Source organism: Apodemus sylvaticus, chromosome 4, assembly GCF_947179515.1.
Source record: "Apodemus sylvaticus chromosome 4, mApoSyl1.1, whole genome shotgun sequence".
NCBI lineage: Eukaryota > Metazoa > Chordata > Mammalia > Rodentia > Muridae > Apodemus > Apodemus sylvaticus.
This window is the reverse complement of record NC_067475.1, coordinates 98,955,521-98,975,503: the sequence shown is the minus strand read 5'-3', so window position 1 is coordinate 98,975,503 and position 19,983 is coordinate 98,955,521. Positions and strand designations below refer to the sequence as shown.

General features: G+C 45.1%; 1 protein-coding gene and 1 long non-coding RNA gene across 2 annotated transcripts in view; one reads left to right on the top strand and one right to left on the bottom strand.

The window, feature by feature from the left end:
- Nucleotides 1-19,983, top strand: part of Ppm1l (protein phosphatase, Mg2+/Mn2+ dependent 1L) — a 263,995-nt gene that overhangs the window by 221,156 nt on the left and 22,856 nt on the right. The gene's annotated exons all lie outside the window — the stretch shown is intronic.
- Nucleotides 296-15,173, bottom strand: LOC127683270 (uncharacterized). Its single transcript, XR_007977512.1, has 3 exons — nt 15,006-15,173; nt 2,467-2,714; nt 296-1,036 (listed from the first exon to the last, which is right to left on the bottom strand). It is a non-coding gene; the product is annotated as an uncharacterized LOC127683270 (long non-coding RNA).

The window sequence follows — 19,983 nt, the reverse complement described above, 5'->3', positions numbered from 1 at the left end:
AGACTTTTAATAAGAATGGAATCGGATGTAAGCACTGCCTCTCCCTCCCCCCTGATCCCACCTTCGCCGTCTGGTCACTGGAGGTGACGTCTGGAAGCTGGCAGGGACGAGAACTGTTACACGTGAAAGGTCATGGATTTAAATGAGGAAACCGCCAGTGTTCTGTGTGTGTGTGTGTGTGTGTGTGTGTGTGTGTGTGTGTGTATGCTGCAGGTAGCAGGAGCGGGGATAGCAGAGCATGGGAACATCTTGAAGTAAATTCTTGAACACAGCCGTACATTGAAAGCAACACACGTTAGTTGTACGCAGTCGGCTTTTAGTGAATCATTGTGAGTCCTACTACAGTCTGCTCCCTGGGTTTTGGTGGTTTGTCCCTGCTGTCCACCGGCAGGACCCTGTCTTCTTTGCTGGATAGTGCTGTGATCCCCCCTTCACTGCCCCCTCCCCCCAGCCAGTGAGAAAGTGAAGCAGTTATTTATAGGCCCCTCAGTAAGGCTCGGAGTCTGACACGTGAGTGTGCTACTGGGGTATGCCAGGCCAACCTCAGACCTCACTGCCAGGGCCTAGACGCAGTCCAATGGTAATAAAAACCATCTGTTGGATGTGATCTGAAATCCCCAAGACGATTTCCCGGCAGTTGGATTCCCTTCACTCCTGTGCTGACTGAGATGACCAGAACATGCATCTCTAATCTGGTCCTAACTGGCCTGCCCCAGCTGGCTCACTCACTAAATCCCCTGAGTTAGCTCAACCACCAGCCACCTGCGACCTGTCTCCAGACAAAGGCTCTCCTCTGGCCCAGCTGAGCTGCATCAAGGCCGTCTGTTTCCTAGCAGAGTGGACACTTGAGCTCCTGCTGAGGCTTTGGGCACAACTGGATGCTCTGTTTCTCTGGTCGTTTAGTTTTTACTTTGCAGTGGACACCGGTTTACAGGCTCCTCAGGAGCCTGTATGCTGTTGTTTGGACTGGACTGACTAATAACAGCAGTTCGGGGTAAGCAGGCAGCCTCCACACCAAATATGGTCCTGCATAGAACTGAGGAAAAAAATAAAAAACCTTGTTAGGATTAGAGGAGATGAACATCACCCAGCCTATGCCTTGTCTTTTGATTGTGTGCCTTATGGAAATAGTCCCTGCCTTAAAGAGTAAAGAATACCCACAACCCCCAGTTTAGGAGAAATCCTATGGAAGGAGCCTTGTGGTCTGAAACAGACCTACTGTCGCCTTAATTGGTGGCAGGTCACCAAAGGAAGCGGTTATATCAATATGGCTTTTGGTCTCATGAAATACATTGGAAGTCATTTCTTGTCCCCTGTTTGTTTGTTTGTTTTGTCTTGTTTTCTTAATCTGGAGTTTGTACAAATCGGGAAACAAGCTACGGAAACCTCACCCACGCTATCTATCATTCCTTTGACTGGAGAACTCTAGCTGACTGACAAAATAGGCATGGTGGTGTCCCAGCTAATTGACTGCATTAGACTGTGCTCTCTGTTTAAGTATTTTATTTGGTATTGGGTGGTATTATAAGAGAGGTCCATAGTATTTCCCCAAGAAATTTTTAGTCTTGTAGACAAAGCAGATATTCAAACAAATAATTCTACTATATTGTGATAAGTTGTCTCTGATATTTCTAAATTAGGTCAGTGGTGAATATTCTAACCAAGATACAGGATGATGAGGAAGAGAGATGGGGGAGAGGGCTCAACTGGGTTTTAGGTGCTCTCGGGCACCTAGAATGTAGTATCTATAGGGCAGTTCTATACAGAGACCATGAGACAGGAGAGGAACTGCTTTTGGCAGAATTCTATTTCATACTGCCTATACTAGAGGGCCACATAGAATACAAACAGACTGTGGTGGGAAGATGGTATAAACACCGGGAAGAGGCCACTGGCTGGACACAGACCCAGGCAAGTTAGCCTTCAGAGAGCACCTTTCCTCCTTCCTGTTTTACACTGGCTCTGATCATAAGCATGTTCATGGCTGGGAAACTTTCTAAGAGATTAACAGAGAGCCATTCAAAGACCACTTGACTGTGGGTGGGGCTTCATTTCTGCAGAGATTGTTTGGTCTCCTGTGCTCTGGGAAGAAGATATTTGAACTGTTGCCAGAACTAACCGCAGTACGCTCTGGTTTTTCTCTTGTGTATAGTTGTCTTAAAGATCAGGAAACAGCCTGTCTGAAACACTTCACCTTCACTGGTACTTGTGGCTGGGAACAAGCTTGTAAAGTGTCCCATTTTAAAGTTAGAGACGATTCAGTCTTCATTTTGATGTGCCACTTTTTGGAAAGGAAAAGAGAGATCAAAGTGTATTCTCATTCATCTTAAGAGTGAAAGTCTCTCCCACACGATTAAAGTCTGTTTCAACCCGGCTATGCTGGCACATGCTTGTTGAATTAGTTGGTTTCCTATTGCTGCGATAAAACACCAATTACCAAGACAACTTATCAAAGAAGAAATGTACCTGAGATTGTGATACTGGGAGGTTCGAATCCATGATGGCAGAGCAGAGGCGTGGGTGGGGCCAAGACCTGGAAGCTGAGAACTCCCATCTTAAACAGCAAGCAGGAGGCAGAGAGGGCAAACTGAAGATGGCCGTGTCGCTGTCGCCATGGCCACTGAACTGCGCTGGTGTCGCTGTCGTCATGGCTAGTGAACTGCACCGGGTTCATGTGGTTTTGGAACTCGAGGTCTATGTCAGAACTCAGTATTCTTAATAGGAAGAGACAGGAGAAATTTTTAGAGGAATTTCATGCCCCACAATCTCCAGGCAGAGATTAACCAGAGTCCCACTGTACTTGTTTCCCCACTGAGCTCTTTTCTTCTCCTTTTCTTCTTCTTCTCCTCCTCCTCCTCCTCCTTCTCCTTCTTTCCTTTGAGACAGGGTCTCTCTACATAGCCCTGGCTGTCCTAGATTCACTTTGTAGATCAGGCTGGCCTTGAATTCCCAGAGTGGCCTCTGATTCCCACGTACTAGGATTGAAGTCATGCACCATGCTGGCTCACTTGAGGTCTTCCACAGATGAGTTTCTGTATTCATGACCTGCGGCCAGAGAAACGTTCTCTATATACTTTTAGTTACTGGGCACATGCATTGCAGTGCATGTCTGGAAGGCAGAACGAGTTGCTAGAGTCAATTCTCTCATTGGACCTTGCGGTTCCCAAGGACTGAACCCAGGTCACCAGGTTTGAGGGTATGTGCCTCCAGCTCCATTATCCAGCTATTTTTCTAGCCCCAAGGAGCAGCCTTTTAATGAATAATAACAGTCTGAAGTAACTACGGAAGAAAAATCTGCATGCTTTTCGTTAAAGTCGTGAGTGGCTTGGCCTTCATTTTATATATATATATATATATATATATATATATATATATATATATATATATATATATATATATATATATATATATATATATATATATATATATATATATATATATATACTGTAGCTGTGTTCAGACACACCAGAAGAGGACATCAGATCCCATTACAGATGGTTGTGAGCCACCATGTGGTTGCTGGGAATTGAACTCAGGACCTCTGGAAGAGCAGTCAGTGCTCTTAACCGCTGAGCCATTTCCCCAGCCGGCTCTGCCTTTGTTAGCCTTTCCTCAAACCCCTTAAATGGCACCAAAGACCACCGCCCCATCCTTCGCATGACCTGTATAGTATGATGAAGGATCTGGGAATATGTTGGGCTGGCTACTCCCTTAATTAGATTATGCTGTCCGAGGAACAGGATGGGGCAGGAATACCATGACAACATTACATTTTGCGAGACTCCTACTCTAGATGGCTTTGAAGCTGCCATGTCTTAAGATAGCCATTTGCTTAGCAATGGAAGACAGTAGCTGCTAAAGACACCAAGGAACCCAATTCTGCCAACACCCTGAGTGAACTTGGAAGAGGCTCTTCTGGCATTTCTGTAGCTTTGGAAAGCTAAGCAGAGGCCCTCGCACAGCTGGCCCAGACTCCCAGCCCTCGTGGGAGAGTAAATCTGGGCTGTCTGAAGCTGCTAATTTTGCAGTAAGTTGTTATACAACAGACTCTGTTGTTTTTATTATGTGTCACAGCTGTGACCCTGCTGCCAGCCTGGCTCTGGCCATGCTTTCTCCGTCTTCCTACAGTTTCCATACCATGGTCCTCTTCTGGGTCTGGACTGGTGTTTCTGCCCTCTCATAATCAAAAGAAGGCTCCTGCTGATGATTTAAATCCACACTCCAATAGTCTCCTACTTCTCCCCAGGCAAAGCCCTCTTCAAAGGCCTGGTAGGCTACTATGATCGGTAACAGAAGGTGACATAAAACACAAGTGCCCTGCCCCACCCCCGCCTTGATATTGTACACTTACTGTGCTGGCCACAACTCCAAAGATGAAATGCAATAAACGGTGGGTGCAGACTGGGGCACGCCTACATGCTGCTCTCTGGACAATCAGCTGAATTGTGGAGAAGGCAGAACTTCTTTCCCTGTGGCCACACGCCCACCCTTTCCATTATTTCCTCTCATAAATAACCATGTATAGATAAAATCTTTCATTACAGTCAGGTGGATTCTCTATGTAAGTAGTGAAATTACCTTTCAGAAATGACACACTTCTTTTTTAACTGATTTACGAGTCAGTCCTTAGAAAGAAGCAGCAAGGAAGCCAATTCTAGTTTTAAATCTTCATTTCCCTGTAGGTTTGAGTCAGGCTGTTGCTGACCTTTTGTGTTTTATGTCCCAAGCACACTATTTATTTGCCCCGATAGCTGTTGAATACGACTTCAGAAACACCATCCTGAAACATCCAAAATGGCAGGAGTGCAAAACAGCCATTTGTGGGTGATGCCTGCAGCTGTTTCCGGGGCTGAAGCTTCCAGTGTTCTGTAAATAGAGCATTTTCCGCTTGTACCATGGCCCTCGTCTGAAAATGGCCATGTCAAACAGAATGGAAAAATCTGTTTTCGTGGCAGGTTTGGTTCTACAGTGAGCTCTGCACACCTGGACCATTTTAACCAAAGATAAAATTAGATGAATTTGATGAAAATGAGTTGTAGTCATCAAAAGGAATTTGTTTATGCTGTTTGGATTTTTTCAAATAAAAATAGAGTATTAGCCAAATCCATCAGTCACAGCTGAAGAAACGCAAGCCAAGAAGCATTAAATCTCTGCTCATCTAAATCCTAACACTGGAGTCATTCACTTAGCACTACTGTTGAAAACAAAAACAAAATGCACATACGTGCATGCATGCGTGTGTGCGTGTGTGTGTGTGTGTGTGTGTGTGTGTGTGTGTATGTGCCTGCCTGTGGGGTGTGTGTTTATGTATGTGTCTATGGGGGGGTGTAAGTATATGCATGTATATGTGTATGTGGTGTGTTTGTATGCATATATATGTATATGTGCATGTAGTGTGTATGTGTATATGTGTATGTGTACATGTGTGTGTATTTAGAAGCTTTGCAAAAAACATGTTGGTTTTTTTATCTGAAAACAGATTTTTATCACTGCCCCTTTAACAGTGTTCATAAATGAAGGCTTGATGTTCTTGTGAAGGAAAAAATCAGAAGGTGAAAAATCCTCCCAGAGTGTTGTATTTAGGAGTTACTTTCCTGACTCTACTATGTGAGGCTTCATATAAAGGGCTTCTTGTATCGGGGCCCTTTTGCTGCATTTCATGTTGGTCATTTGCCACCCCAACTTCCATTGTAGGTGCTCCAGTTGTGGTGCTGCGGTCTTCTCCATGCAACTAAGACCTGATAGATGTGGCCATGCCTACTGTGCATGCAGAGACCACGCTGGAGGGCAGAGAGGCAGCCTCTGTGCAAGAGGACCTGGGGCAGTAAGGGTGACCATCCACATGATCTGTGCAAATGGTTTGGTTTTGTTTCTTAAGAAAGGGTTCACAGACTCATTCTGTGATGCTTAACTTCTCCTTGACAAGATTGTCCCTCCCAACGCATCGCCTTTCCTCATCGCCTTTCCTGGAGGAACGAACGCGTAGATGGAGGAACGCGTAGATGCTGGACTTGTGCTTCACAAGGTTTTTAGAGTTTCAAGAGTTATTAGAGTAATCAGGACTACATGTCCTTGAATGATTGCATGTACAAATGGGGTTTCATGGGTCTTTGGTGGGGTTGACAAAATAATTATTTTAATGAAACTGAGACAGACATTGTCCACTTAAAATCTATAGCCAAAGACCAAAACAATACAAATGAAAGTGAAAATGTGTATTGCTTTCTCATATACACTTTTGTACAATTTTATTAACTGCTAAGGAGGTTTAGAATCCTCCCGGGAACGTCTCACAAGATTGCTAGAACTTCTTTGGGGAAGTTGAACAGGAATGGCTCCAGTAAGCTCCTTGATTTGAATGCTTGGTCATTAGGGAGAGGCACTACTTGAGAGGGAGTAGGAGGTGTGGCCTTGTTGGAGGAAATATGTCACTAGGAGTAGACTTCCTTCAGGGGTTTCAAAAGCTCAGGACAGGTCCAGGGTCTCTCTCTCTTCCTACTGCTTGCACATCTGGATGTAGAACTCTCCACTACCATGTCTGTCTGTATGCTGCCAGGTTCCCACCATGATGACAGTGAACTAAATCCTCTGAAACTGTAAGCCAGCCCCAATTAAATGCTTTCCTTTATAAGACTTGCAGTGGTCATGGTGACTCTTCACAGCACTGGAACACTGACTGAGACAATCTTTAGAGTGCCTTTGGAGTTAGTTAGGCATTGCTCTCACATGTCTGTTATCTTGGCTCCAAAACCAGAGTCTTACTTTATTTGGTGTTACTATACTAAAATACCCTTGAGAAAAGCAACTTAAGGGAGGAAGGATTTATTTCAGCTCACAGTTGAGGGGTATTGTCCATCACAGCTGGAAGGCACCAACTGCTTAATGCAGCTGACCAGATTGCATCACAGTTGGGAACAAAGGGACAGAATGCAAGCTGCTGCCCAGGGCCCTTTGGCATTTATACCATTTATCACCACAAACCCGAAATTCACAGCTTTATCAACTCTGGAAGAGGGCTTCTCTGTGCACCTGTGTCATTTTTCCCCCTAAGGAAGGGCAACATGAAAGGGGCAGAGGCCTGATTACCAAAAATAATTACAATAAAAACAAACAGTTATGGGTATTGGGGCCTAGAATTCAAATTATGAGACATTTTAACGAAATGGGCTTCTAGGATTCAACTTCATTGTGAACATCGCATTAGAAAAGAACAGCTTTGTTTTGTTTTAAGCATTGAGAGAAAAGGGGGGGAAAGGTGAACTTCCCCCAGTCCCTCTAGTGGCTTTAAATGTGTCCTCATGTTTACATTGATGGCAATCTCACTGCTATCCCTTCCAATGACTTTGAGCCTCATGTATCCTCCCTCCCTCCCTCCCTCCCTCCCTTCCTTCCTTCCTTCCTTCCATTACCCCCAAGTCCTCCTGGACAGACCATGGTGAGGTTGGCTCTGAACAGCAGCCACCTTTAGAAGCAGAACCATATTCTAGGGTTTACAATCCAGTCTCCCTTCCCCAGAGCACAAGAGCTCCAGGAGCTTCACTATACTGTAGGGAATTTAACTCCACAGAGAAGAGATGAGGAAGAGATTGGATAGATAGATCAATAGATGAATAAGTAGGCAGAGTGACCGATGAGTAGATAGATCAAGAGGTACATAGAAGGTAAGTAAGTCAGTAGGTGGATAGATAAATAAGAGGTAGTGGATTGTAGGTAAGTCGCTAGGGGGAAAATATAAAACTTTTTCCTCCTAGCAACTTTAAAAATATGAAGTTCACAAAGCATAGCATTTATGGCTTTAAAGTACACGGTCAGTGGCTCGGGATATATTTCCAAAGTTGAGCGATCGTCATCACTATTTAATTACAGAATGTCTTCATCTCTCCTTAAAGAGACCGCTCTCCAGCAATCACTTCCTTTCTCAGTTTGTACTCCAAGATCCAGGCAGGGACGACTCTGCTCCCCTTTTCTACTGATTGCCTGCACTGGCCACTACTTTAGTGTGAGTGTGAACAGTGCGTGGTCTGCTGCTGCTCATCCTTCCATTTGACGTGCTGTCTTACAGGTTCTTGGGATATGTGTAACTGCTCCATTTCTTGGATCAGCTAAGTGTGTCCCACTGTATGGGGAATGCCAAGTTTAGCTATCTGCTTTAGCAGCTGATAGATGTTTGAATTGTCTCTATTTGAAGATTTGTGCTTTTTATACAGTATTACATGGGTTTTACAAGAACATATCCCTCCCTCCATCCCCCTTCAATTTTTCAAAACAAGGTTTCTCTACGTATCCCTATATGTCTTGTAACTTACTCTATAGACCAGACTGACCTCAGACTTAGAGATTCCCCTGCCTCTGCCTCTGCCTCTGCCTCTGCCTCCTGAGTGCTAGGGTTAAAGGCCTGTACCACCACTGCCTGGCTTGTGAATATATATATTGGATTTGGTTTTTTCGAGACAGGGTTTCTCTGTATAGCCCTGGCTGTCCTAGAACTCACTCTGTAGACCAGGCTGGCCTCGAACTCAGAAATCCGCCTGCCTCTGCCTCCCAGAGTGCTGGGATTACAGGCATGTACCACCACCGCCCAGCTATGAATATATATTTTTATTTCTCTTGGTTATAAATCTAATATTGCAGTTGCTTAGTCTTATGTTAACTAGAGCTTTTTGAGGAAATGCCAGATTGTTTTCCAAAGTGATTGTAAAATGATGCCGATGGCCTAGAATTCTTGATGACAGTCTTGCTTTACCACGTTGGCTCTGCTGCCCCACCACCTCTCCATTGCATGGTTTCTGGTGATAAGCTGACACTGACTACTAATTTTTCTGAGGATTCCTTATATATGTGCTGAGTTGCTTTTCTTTCAGCTTTTGGTCTTTAACATTTAATTACGAGATGTCTTAGCTCTCTACCCTACTTGGAAATCAAGAAGCTTCTAAGAGGTATTGATTTATTCTTTCCCCTTCCTGAATAATCTCAACACACCCATCTGCATGTTTGCCGATTCTTCTACATCCTCTCATATGCTTGTGATCTCTTCTTCTGAAAATTTGGTTTCATTAACAGTGATGAGTCAACTTCTGTCAGAATGTTTTATCACAGCAACAGAAACTAGGAGTCCACGTACAGACACTGTTCTTCTTCGAATCTTCTCCCCGGCTTTGTTTTTGCTTTTACCGTCCCGCTGAACTGTTAGTAACTGCTACTGTTATTTCCATCCCGTGCCCCAAGGACAGCTGGTTTTCTCCTGAGACAGCCCTGAGTTAAATAAAATTAAAAGAAAACGGGACTTTTCCAGGCGCTTCAAACAGATCAGACAGCTGCAGTTTTCCAGAGGGGTTGGGTTCTTTGGGGGAATTTCAGAACTGTCTGCCTTTCTGATAGGACGAAATTCCTGATAACCACCAAGATTGTAAAGCTGCTTGCCCTCAGGACTGCTAAAGAGCACGGGATGCTGGTAAACCAAAGAGCCATACATTTCATTCCTGAACCAAGAGTTTGCCTTTCTTCTCTCCTTGAATAAACCCCTTAGATTGCTGAAAGTCTTGAATATTTTAAATACCATTTCTGAGAAATATGATTTTGGCCATTTTTTTTTTTGAGCATTCTAGTTGCTTTATAGCAGAGTGTGTTGATGGAGGTCCTTGCTCAGTCGTTCTGGACATGTTATATCATAGTGCTATGATCTGCCATGTTCCCCTCCCCCTCACCCAAATGTTGCCATTGTAATGTTATTAAGAGGTGAGTCTGGTAAAGGCTATTCTCACCCAAGAAAATGAGACCAGGATGAGATATTTATGCATTGAAAGTTTTTTATTGAGCCACATAGTCCTAGCCAGGGCCCCAAACTTTTGTGACTATAAATCCAAAGAAGCATCCCTGAAGTGAGTAAACAGGGGGGTTATAGGATAAAAACCACAAGTTTACACATCCCATAGATGGCTGTTAGCGAACATGACAAGATATGAATGAACCTTTAATTAGAGTAGAGCACCATCGAGTCACCGCAGTATTCAGAAAGCCTTGCAGTTACAGCCAAACAATGTAGATTAGCAGAAGTTCCTGTACGTGCCGTGCGTGCCTGAGGATCAGGCTAACCTTAGCCTCAGCCTTGAGTTGGTCAGGATTTAGCAAATGTGTTTTTTCCTTACTTTTAGTGCTTGCTCAGTCCCTCACCTGGGATGGAGTCACACTAAGAATGGTACCCGAAGCCTGGATCGTCATCCACCGTGTTCATTCCAAAACTACAAAGTGGCCAGAGCGCCCTCTTAGTCCCTGTTATCCACATAGGGCACACACTGATAGACTTAGCAAGGCTGGCTGCATGGTTAGTGGCAGGTCTTGAGAAAGCTGTGGGCTCCCAGGTCTCTGGTTGTTGATAGCATTGGCATGGATGATGATAGTGTTGGCATCATTCTTTGATACACGGTGTGTAAATGAAAGTGTAAGTTTAAAGAAGGCAGTGTGTGTGCAAGAGAGACAGAGGTCAACATAGAGTGCATGTTTGTGGTTCTTATACAAATAGAGAACTCACAGGTTTCTGAATTGAGAAAAGTGAGGCCAGGTATGTGGTTTTATAGGATAGTTTGGACACCAAAACTAGAAGTGTAGATTTATTCAACATAGACATACAGGTTGTTGTGAGTGAAGATGTGGACACCCTTACGTAACAGCAGACATAAATGTCCAAGAACAAGTCCTGAGGAACAAACAGAAGCTTCTATACATTACATCATGAAGAGACAGTGGGCAGGCATAGGTAAAAGCAACACGGGAAATCAGTTATAGAAAGGCAGGACCAGACTTGGCTCTTGGGGAGAATGAAAGTTGCCCTTCTTTCCCATCCTTTCCACCACCCTCCCACCCGAATAAGCAAGGATACTTGATACCAAGGACGATGCTTTTGCAGATGGCGGAATATGAGGAGAGCTTACCCTGGGCCTAATGCTCAGGGTGCTGACAGAACGCCAGCATGCATGCTCTTTGCAATTTTAATTAGTAAGACTGTACTCCTTAGCATGCAGCTCTGTATAATGGCAGTAGTCCTGGTGAGCTGTGGTCAGGGTGGATTCAGGAGGATCATCTACTGACAGCCGGCTGATTTCCCGCTAATGGACTTGTGGCTTTCTAGTCCCCCAGCACTCGAGCACCATGGTAATGATGGTGCTTGTTGTCTCATGTACACAAACCAAAACATCCTAGTGTGGAGAGTTTCAACCCCCAGGAAACAGCACTCACAGAGCGCTCAAGAAATCGTTCCTAACTCTGATCTTTACAACCTGGCTCTGTGGTAAACATTAACGTGGTTTTAGAGGTGTCTGCAAAAATCTATCTCCCCTCAAGAAGTAGGGCTTAACTGTTCTCTACTCGAGTGTGGGCTGGGTTGAGACACTCCCTTATAGTAAACAATAGTATATGTCAATATAATATTATATATATATGTATATATATAATATGAATGAAGTGGTGAGGTGATACTTCTTATATTAGGTTGAGAGAGAGAGAGAGAGAGAGAGAGAGAGAGGAAGGGAGGAAGGAACGAAGGTAGGTTGTGGCTTTGTCTTAAGAGTGTTCTCTGGCTCTATCTCTCTGTAGAGTCACTTGCCCTGGGGCATGAATAAGGATACTTCAGCAGCTGGTGCAGAGTCCCACCCAGTCAGGAGCTGAGCCCACCAGAAGCCCTATGAATGAGTCTGAAGTGTGTTTTTTTCTCGGTAGCTCTGAAGTGGCTAACAGCTTAACTGCAACCTCAGGAGAGACCCAGAGGCCCAGCCACTCAGAAAGCTGCCCAGGGTCCTCAGCCCTCAGGGACTGTCGTGAATAAATACTTGTTCCAAGCTGCAGCTTTAAGGGATGACTGTGTCTTATATCTGCTTCCTCAGTGAGACTCAGCCCCATTGCGGCAGAGAGATTCTGCAGTGAAGGGCTGGGACAGGCCGCGGAGCGCACCGGGCTTAGTCCCCTCCTGTACTGGCTGGTTTTGTGTGTCAACTTGACCAGGCTGGAGTTATCACAGAGAGGGGAGCTCCAGGTGAGGAAGTGCTTCCATGAGATCCAGCTGTGGGGCATTTTCTCAATTAGTGATCAAGGGGGGAGGGCCCATTGTGGGTGGTGCCACCCCTGGGCTGGTGCTCTTGGATTCTATAAGAGAGCAAGCTGAGCAAGCCAGGGGAAACAAGCCAGCAAGGAACATCCCTCCATGGCCTCTGCATCAGCTCCTGCTTCCTGACCGGCTTGAGTTCCAGTCCTGACTTCCTTTAGTGATGAACTGCAATGTGGAAGTATAAGCTGAATAAACCCTTTCCTCCCCAACTTGTTTCTTGGTTATGATGTTTGTGCAGGAATAGAAACCCTGACTAAGACACTTGAAGAGCAGAAGTGGTTCCTCCTAGGCCTTCTGCTTTGCTCCCTGTGGTTTCTTCAAATGTACTGTAAAAAGCTCTGCCCATTCCAGTAAGTCCGAAAATAGTGTGAAAACTCTTCTTCGGTAACCCTGCCTCCTAGGAGATTAAAAACTAAAGAGTGTCCTTATAGGAAATGATCGAGGTTCTTATATGCAGCCCTGTTCCAAAGTAGAGTGGCTGAATGGAGAAGCCATAAGACAGAGTCTATGATTTTCCAGTCGAAGGTCTTCCTGGAGGAGAACTTCCAAGGTTCAGTTCTCTGGGACTTTTACAGGCTCACACTGTTTCATATTTTAGATTGTAATACCGAATGCCATTTGGTGAATCCGATAGAAAGCTTCTTAAGGGCCTGTTTGCCATCTACTGAACAAAGTAAAACCTGAGTCAAGCAAACATCTCCACTGTCAATGCAGTGTCTGAAAGCTTCTGAATCTTTAAACATGGCTGCCAGGGCTCTGGGATCTTAGGCAACGTTTATTCTTGGGAACCACAATCCAGCAGCACCAGGGCGGTGAGATGGCTCAGTAGTTAAGCGTGCCAGTTGCTCTTCCAGAGGTCCCAGCTTCAACTTCTAGCAGCCACATGGGACAAACGAAAACCTATAACTCCAATCTCATGGACCCTGGTCCCCTCTGCGGGTCACCATGGGCACCAGGTGTGCACACGTGTATGTATACACACACTAGGACAGAGTCTCCTACACATAACAGCTTTGGATCAGAGACGTGTCCACTCTGGTCATGCTCTGTAGGTTATGAAAATTCACACTTTACCATTATATAAAAAGCAGTAACTGACTAATGGCTAATACTTAGTGAAAAATAGTCTTCGATCTCCAAGTAATACTTTACTTTCTTCTTTAAGTATTTCAGTAACTGACATGCCAACATTTTTAGTTAAAATAAGCATCATTACAGAACTGAGAGGTGGCTTAGCAGGAGGAGCACTGGTTCCTCGTACAGAGGTTCAGTTCCCAGCACCCACGTAATGGCTCACAACCTTCTGTAAATCCAATTTCAGGGTATCCAACACCCTCCTCTGGATTCTATTTACCCCGCCCACACACACAAACACACAAAGTACACGTACATGTAAACAAACACACATAAAATAAGTAAATCTATTTTAAATTGTAACTCCATTACATTTCCCTAATTTGTGGCCTAACTTCTTGTTTCTAAGTATTGCTAAGACACCGCCTGCCCTTTGTAAGAGCTCCTCGGTTGGGCATCAGTCAGCCATTGTATCCAGAGGCTCCTATAAAACGCATCCTCAGAATGTAAGATCTCACAGCTAAGCATCTTCATTGTAAATGTAAACTAATGTGTTTTCTGACTCTGTGTTTTGAACATGTTGGGGCTGGGACTATGACTGTGTGGCGGCGCACGCAGCTCAGTTTGTCTCCCTAGCAACAGGAAGGGGGTGGGATTTAAAAAATGAAAAGATTAAACACATGAGCTGGACACCATGAGAAGAAAGCCCAGCGTGGTATTTTCCTTCCTGTGGTGCTTTAGCTGTGCGCTGGGCATAGTGAAGAGTCATGGACACAGGCGACTTGTGACAATCTGAGGTCCAAGTGGGGACTTGCTTGTTTTGGTCACACAGCTTTTTGCTTGTTTTGGTCACACAGCTTTCTTCGGTTTTGTGTAGGCCTCCGGTAATATTTGCTAGGCGGCACCGTTTAGGAGCTTAACATTTCTTGATGTCAGTTGTTTCCATATTTAGCTTTGACATATATTTGGACTCGTGTTGTCAGATGTCCTGATCATTTTTATTTTAAAAAGCATCCATCTCAAGTGTGTACAGAATGGCGATTATCTTAGATTCACGTATTGATCTGACTTTCCATGACTTCCACGCATCCATGCACATCACACAGGCTTCTGCCCTAGCTCCGTGGTCTAGCTCCTGGTAATCAGTCAAACTGGGTCCCAGTCCCTCCCTCTTACCACTGCTGACTGCTCCCTGGGCTTTCTTTTCGCTTTCAACTATAAGAGAATTGATGCTTTTCTATTCTTCATCCGTTTGCACCCCACCCCACCCCCGCCGACACTCCCTCTACCCAACCCCCGCCCCCACACCATCTAAGGACCACATCCCGTGTTTCTGAACACCTGCCACTTGGCACAAAGTGCTTGTTAAGTGCCTGCCCAGGGAGTGGATGAGTAGCTTCAGCCTGGCCTAGCCAGAGTTGAGTTCAGAGGCCGTATAAACACCATTCATAAGCTCAGCAAGAATTTTCTTGTAGCCAGAGCTACAAAAAGCTGGAAAATCAAGAACAATGCCGCCCTGGGGCTTATAACTCCTGAGGAGACTGGACAAGGCCATAGCAGCTTGGCAACCCTGTACTGCAGAGCACTCCCTCCCTCCCTCCCTCCCTCGCTCCCTGCTGCTTAATGCTTGTGTTCTGAGGGCCTGGCCAGTTCAGTGTGAGAGACTTCTCCCAAAGACCTTTGGTTTAGTCCAGATCTCGAAAGAAAGAAAGAAAGAAAGAAAGAAAGAAAGAAAGAAAGAAAGAAAGAAAGAAAGAAAGAAAGAAAGAAAGAAAGAAAGAAAGAAAGAAAGAAAGAAAGAAAGGAAGGCAGGCAGGCGGAGGGCTGTATTTACCTGTGGTGATGAGTGAAAGAATTACTTGCAGAAGCCAGTTCAGTGTTAAGAATGGATCCATAGGGGGAGGGGGGGGAATGGGAACTATAAGAAGCCTGTTTCTCAGTTGTGAGCCAGACCCGGGACTTCACAGGACCCAGGAAGTGAGATTTAGAGAAATGGAAGTTGTGCCTCTGAAGCAGCAGTCTTGTTTTGTCAGTTTGAAAGCTGTCCCCTTTAGTCCACAAGGGAAGTAGTGGCCACGAGATCTGGATCCACTTTTAAAAAGCAGCAGTTCCCAACCTTCCTTCCAAATTTTGTGGCCTTTTAATACAGTCCCTCATGGTGTGGTGGCCCCCAACCATAGCATTATCTCAGCGCTACATCACAGCTGTAATGTTGGTACTGTTGTGAACCGTATTGTAAATATCTGATGTGCAGGATAGCTGATAGGTGACCCCTGTGGAGAGATCATTCAACCCCCAAAGGGGTCTGGACCCACAGGTTATGAACCACTGGCGGAAAGGTGGAAAGGCTAGTGTCTGACCTCTGCCGGCCAGCAGCCCTCTGCTACAGTGATGTAGCCCACGCCCTGAGTGTCAAACCCTAGGCCTGTAACCACTGAGTCTCCCTTCTTACACTCTGGAAGCAGAGCCTTCAAGGCTTACTCGGCAAGCACTCCAATCAGCAGCCTGAGAGACTCCCGGATTGCCACAGACAGGGACGCCCAGGGATCTTGAGATCTTGAGCTGCCTTCTTGTTCCCTGAGCCCCTTGCCTCATTTGATGAACTAAGTCAGGACTGGCATTTCACCATGGGATTAAATGCGGCTAGTTACATCAACAATACCGCTGTCCTCGGCTAGCTGCTGGGGGGGAAGGGGGGAGGGAAGATCTTTTTATTTTGTTTTTGTTTTCTTGCTGAGATAAACAGCTTAAAGACTTCTTTGACTTCTTAGTTTCTCTCTTTTGTCAGTGTCCTCATTGATTCTGAGCCTGCAATGAGATAGAAAAGCCCAGAGCTATTCACTTGAGTGTGGCCTGGACAGGCACCGAGTTCCCTCAGCTAGCACTACTTTTTTTTTTTTTTTTTTAAGATTTATTTATTATATGTAAGTACACTGTAGCTGTCTTCAGACATCCCAGAAGAGGGCGACAGATTTCATTATGGATGGTTGTGAGCCACCATGTGGTTGCTGGGATTTGAACTCAGGACCTCAGGAAGAACAGTTCGTGCTCTTAACCGCTGAGCCATCTCTCCAGCCCAGCTAGCACTACTTTTACTTCCTACCACCTCCCAACAATGCCAAACTGTGACTAGAGCCCACATTCTTTTTTTTTTTTTATTCGATATAATTTATTTACATTTCAAATGATTTCCCCTCTTCTAGCCCCCCCACTCCCCGAAAGTCCCGTACGCCCCCTTCTCTTCCCCTGTCCTCCCACCCACCCCTTCCCACTTCCCCGTTCTGGTTTTGCTGAATACTGTTTCACTGAGTCTTTCCAGAACCAGGGGCCACTCCTCCTTTCTTCTTGTACCTCATTTGATGTGTGGATTATGTTTTGGGTATTCCAGTTTTCTAGGTAGCCCACATTCTTTAGTGATTTCTTTTAAAAATAATTTTCTCCCTGAGGCAAGCCAAGGATCTCCATGTAGCTCTTTGGCTGCCCTGGAACTCACTATATAGACCAGGCTGGTCTTAAACCAACAGAAATCCATTCACCTCTGACCCCGAGTGTTGGAACTGAAGGCATGTACTCCCACGCCCAGCAAATAGTTTGTTATATTTGTCTATGTCTATGTCCTTGTATACGTGTAGAGCTCAGAGAACAACTTATAGGATGGTAATCAGTATTTCTCTCCTTCAACCATATTGGTCCCAGGAATTGAACCCTCGTCTCAGGGCTTAGCAGCAAATACCTTTACCCACTGAGCCACCTTGCTAGCCCCTTGGTAACTTCTTAACATGCTGAGGACCGAGCCTTCAGCGTGCAAGCCATAGAGCCATTTTATATCCAAACCACAACCAAAAATGATACTCTATCCTTATCGTGGGAGCAAGTGTGATCGTTAGAGGGTCGTTCCGTGACGCCATTTATGTCCCGTGCCGGCCGCCTCCTTTCCATGCTCTTAGGAAGGTTCTGCCTCTTGAGCAAAGTTAACAATTGACTTCGCATCCAAAACTCCGCTCTCCGACCCAAAGCTGTGTGATCCTGGTGAACTTCTTTATTCTCTGTAGACGAGGGGACAAGAGGAATAATCACCACATGTATGTGCTTTGCAGGATTGCGATGAATAAAATGAGATCAGCCTTGAGCAGGCAGCAAGTGGAGTGGGTGACCCAGGGAAGCACTAGATCTGAGAGATAAGAAGTCATCTTATTATATATAGAAAATATGGAAATTTTCAGAAAAAAAAACTTTTGATATGTTTATAATCAACTTCAATATTCAAGTGTTGTCTTTCAGCATTTTGATCTGTATTTATATGCATGTTTATGTAAGCAAATTCAATTAAGGATAGTTTATATGTAGTTATTTTTTAGTAAAAATGTTACGTGCTAAAATTTTTATATCCAGCCAGGCAGTGGTGGCGCACACCTTTAATCCCAGCACTTGGGAGTCAGAGGCAGGTGGATATCTGAGTTTGAGGACAGCCAGGGCTACACAGAGAAACCCTGTCTCGAGGGAAAAAAATTTATATCCTTTTTTTTTTTTTCAGTTTTGTCATGAGGGCTGTGGACAAAGTAGCAATGTGTATTCTTCATAAGTGCTGCGTGTGTGTCTCTGTAATGCAACTCCGTGTGGATGTCTCCTGAGGCGTCCATTCTGAGGCGTTCATTCTGAGGCGTTCATTCCGGCGTCTTATAGCTACTCATCTTAGCCATTCCTTTCCTGTTACAAACGATCCTGTGAGGTCAGTCCTTGTTTGTAAAACCTTGTTCACATCTCTGCTTATTTTCTTCACATAAGATTCAAGGGTCAAACTATATAAATCAGGATCTCCTCTGTTATTTATTTGGAAGGGGAAAAAAATCAAGAAACCCTCCTTAAAAGCTGCCCTGTCTTTCCTTTTTAATCCACGATGCCAGGAGCTACATTAGCTGGGGAAGTTCCAGTACCCTATTGTGTTTTCAGGAGAAAGCAGGACTCTCACTTTTTCCGCTGGTGCCTTCCTGTAGCCCCTCCCCCAACACACACCTGTCATCTCCCTCAGACTGAGTCCTCATCTGTCACTCCACCTATATGTCCCTTAGGACAGTGGCGCGGTGTCCCGTCCTCGGAGCTAAGGGTCTGGGCTTGTGCTGATCACTGGAGTGAGCACTGTGGAGGTGCGGGCTGTCTGCATCACATTCGGTTTTATTGCTGGCGCTCTGTGCTGTGGAGACACTGGATGAAGGCACAAGGATCCATGCATGGCTACACACAAGGGGGAGCCCTTTAATCCTTTATACAACAAATAGAGGTGTAAATGAGAAAGAAGAAAAGCCACAAGTTATTTTTCCCCTCAACTACAGATGTGTATAGATTGTGTCCAAATAGGCAGAAGAACTCAAAAATCAGAATTTGCGCAAGTCATTGGGCCTTCCTGTGTCTAAAGGCAATGCTTCATATAGTTCTTCTGTAATCACTGATCCTAAAACAGGCAGATAGTTAATAATTATTTCACATAATTGTCCCAAGTCTGATTCGAGGTCTTTATCTTGTTCATTTAAATGAGGACATAATTGTCTGTGCTTCCTTTGGATGGACTAGATCACCCGGGATAATTGCGCAACCTCAGAACCTGCCTACAACATGTTTCACGAAAGCAAACTGGGCTCTGGAAGTCTGCCTCGCAGCTGAGAGTACTCAGTGATGGGTCTGCGCCTGTGAACCCAGGAGCAGGGCAGCCAGCCTCTGTTGCGCTAACTTTACTTACAACAGCATTTTTAAAGATTAATCTCATAATTTCTAGGCCAGGACACATTTCATAGTTAAAGAATAAACGTGTAGAGATTTAAGTTCATTTCTCTCTAGACCTGAACATATCTTGGCTTTTACCATCCATACTGGATTCTAAAATTTTGTTCAGTTCACTTCCATATGGTGTTTTTCAGATTTCTTTTGTGTAAATGCCACGCTGAGTTGTCCCCTTCCCCAGGGTGGGGGGTGACACCCCCAGTGTACCCTCTATTGCTACTGGTCTGTTATCTGTTGGGCTGAACCAGGGCCCCTATGATATGTACTTGAAGGGAGGGTTCGTTGGAGCTGTAATGGTTTCAAGTTGCCTTCCTCCTCCGGGGAGCACAGTGTTCTGGGCTTTACCATGGACTCTCCAAACTGGCCTTCACGCCTGCCACTGCTGTCCCACGCTGGATCAGGATCCTTACCGTGGGTGGCTGCGCAAAGCTGATGGGTTTTGTTTTTTTTTTTTTTTAAGAACTAATACCATTCTTTAATGAAGCTCAGTTTTAGAAGTTATTGATATTTTCCCCCAACTTGCATTGCATCCGTCAAGCTAGGACCTCTGAAGAGAAGCGAGACGTTTCCATGATCATGCCCAAGGGAAAGGGGCAGACAAACAGGAAAGCCAGAGGGAGTTTCTGCTGCTTAGGCTCCGAAAACTTGCGCGCTCAGCTTTGCATCATAGTCACATTCGCAGAGAGCGGCGAAAGCTTTAAGCTGGGCAGACTTAAAGGCCTAGAGATGATGCCAATGGTGTCAGGGGAAGACTTGTATCTGACAGCAGCAGCCTAGTGCTTCATCTCACTTCCGGACAGAAGTGACCACTGTGTGGGCTGTGGGAGGTGTGGCTGAAAAGTTCTGCTTACAGCAACGTTGACATTCCTGGGCGCTGTTTGTTAGTGGCTTGCTTCCTCTGATCTCCCCGCCCCCCACTGCATGTTTCCTGCCAGTATGGTTTCTGTTCCTCACTAGGCCTGATGTATCCAGGTCCTGAAATTGTGTTACCGAGCTAGCATTCATTGTCCGACCTCTATCAGATAAACGTGATGTCT